Consider the following 2,356-nt stretch of genomic DNA (forward strand, 5'->3'; position numbering starts at 1 on the left):
GAAGATGTGGGAGAGGAATTCGATGATGAAGAAGCTCAATCTCTAACTAGGGGGCAATCGAATGGCTATGTGAGTTTAGTCAAGCAGGAGCAAAAGAATGGAAATCTGTTATCTCCGATGAGGAAGATGAATTTGAAGAGGATAAAAGGGAGTAAAATCCATCGCTGGAACATGGTTTCTATCAAACCAACTTTCGAGCGGATCCCACGTGAAGATAAGCGTGTTATCCTCAGAGCAATGGTTTTTCGAATCCGATAACTTAATATTTTGACTCATGTCTATGTCTTCTGCTGTAGGTAAGAGAGAACTACTAGCTTACATCATATTTTGTCCATATTTTGTAGTGTTCTTCAATTGTACATGTGAAAAAAGGGGGTCCTGGATGGTCAAGCATTCTAGTTTAGAGAATAAAACAGGTAAAAATTAAAACGGCATCGTCATATCTCATGTCTTGATGCATTTGTTTTGGTGTTGTAATCTTTAATGTTTTTTCTTTATTGTAAAATATATTAGGTGTATGATTTAAAAGTTTGCTTAACATGATAGCGACATAATGTTATGTTTTGTTCTCTATAAAGCTTCTAACTTTTTAATAAATTTCTTTTTAATAAATTGGACTCATTTATGAGCATGCGAGTAATATTAAAAGGTTATTTATAAGGGAAACAGTCGAGTTCGAATTAGTATCATTGGTATCGATATAATAATCAAGAGCTTGAAGGTTTAAATGTGTTCAATGGAGGGTTTCAATTTTAAAATTTTCAATTTCAAATATAGTAATAAATAATATATATAATAGCTTTGAAAAATATTGAGGGTTTTTTTCTTTTGGTACAATAAAAAATATTCAGGGTTAATAAGTCAATAACCTCATGTTTATGAGTGACATCCAAATTAGGGACATGATCTTTCAAAACTGCAACTTCAAGGGTCAATGGTTTTCTCTTTTCCTCCATGATTGTTGATCTCCATTGGTTGCTACAAAAGTTGAAAATTGCTTCTGAATCCGACATTCCTTCTCAACAATACTTATATTGGTTCCTTCAGCTGTCTCTTCATTAGAAAGACTAGTAACAACTGAGAAAGATGTTCATACTGGTGAACAAATGACATCAAATGGCTACCTGTGACATACACCAAAAGTGCAAGTGTCCTCTAGCTTTTCATATTCATCATCAGTAGTCGAAAGTTTCTCTTTTACCTAAGTAAGACATAGCATGCAGTAAATACTGCAGCATCTTGATTTTCAGTAGTATCGAAAAATGTGATTTTAAAATTTTATTTTTTGTAAATTGAGTGTATAAATGTAAAATAGAAGTAATTTAACCGAGAAATTAATTGATTAAAGCTTAGGGACTAATTTGTAAAAGTCTAATCACTATTGAATTTAAATTAATAAAAGATTTAAGGACTTAAATAACAATTATCCAGGGACCAAAATTACAATTAAATCAATTTTTGGCATGAGTTAATGGATGAGTATGTTAGATTCCACTTAGATTAATTAGTAATATTATTAACATGATTAAAGTTTAATTTAGTCAATTAAACTAGATTAATTAAAGACTAATTAGGTATAAATATGATAGTGGAATTTTCATGATCTTCTTCACTATACCACCATCCACCACCATAAATGAAAAGCCAATAAAAGCTTCCAAGTCCCTTTCGTATTCGACCATTAATTTGGTAAGAAACTAAGCTCTTTTCTTATAATTTTTATATATTTATAATTATGAGAGTTTGATTTAGCTAGCCCATGTATCAAATTGTTCAATTTTTGAGTTTTTAGCAAGTTGTCATTGTTGATAAATTGATGAATTAGGCTTGAATTTGATAGTTGTTAAGTTTAGATCATGATAAGGACTAAATTGTAAAGTTATATAAGTTTGTTTGTTAACTTTGTAAATTAGGGGCTAAATTGAATAAACGATATTTTTTTATGAAATTATGCTAAGAATAAAAAGTATAGGGTTCCTAATGAAAGAAAGTGAAATCGAATTTTGATCCGAAGCTAGGAATCGAAAAACATGCTTATCTCGAGTTCAGGGGCTAAATTGAATAAAATAAAAAATAAGAGTGTATTAAAAAAGGAGATTAGATAGGATCATTCATCACATGGAATCTTTTTTGGTGAGCCGTTTAATGAATATTGTGTGCTAATATATATTATTGATTTGGTGTGTATATATATTGTTGTGTATAATAAGAATTGAATAAAAGTGGAGCTTGTAGAGAAAAGGTTAAAATTGTGGAATAGTCCATTAGAAATCTACTTATTTTGTGTTTTGAAAGGTAAGTTCTTATGGAACTTACTAGCCTTTGTTGTTAAATAGGTATGCTTGTGTTTATTTTC

This window comes from Gossypium arboreum, chromosome 11 (genome assembly GCF_025698485.1).
Source record: "Gossypium arboreum isolate Shixiya-1 chromosome 11, ASM2569848v2, whole genome shotgun sequence".
NCBI classification, from domain to species: domain Eukaryota; kingdom Viridiplantae; phylum Streptophyta; class Magnoliopsida; order Malvales; family Malvaceae; genus Gossypium; species Gossypium arboreum.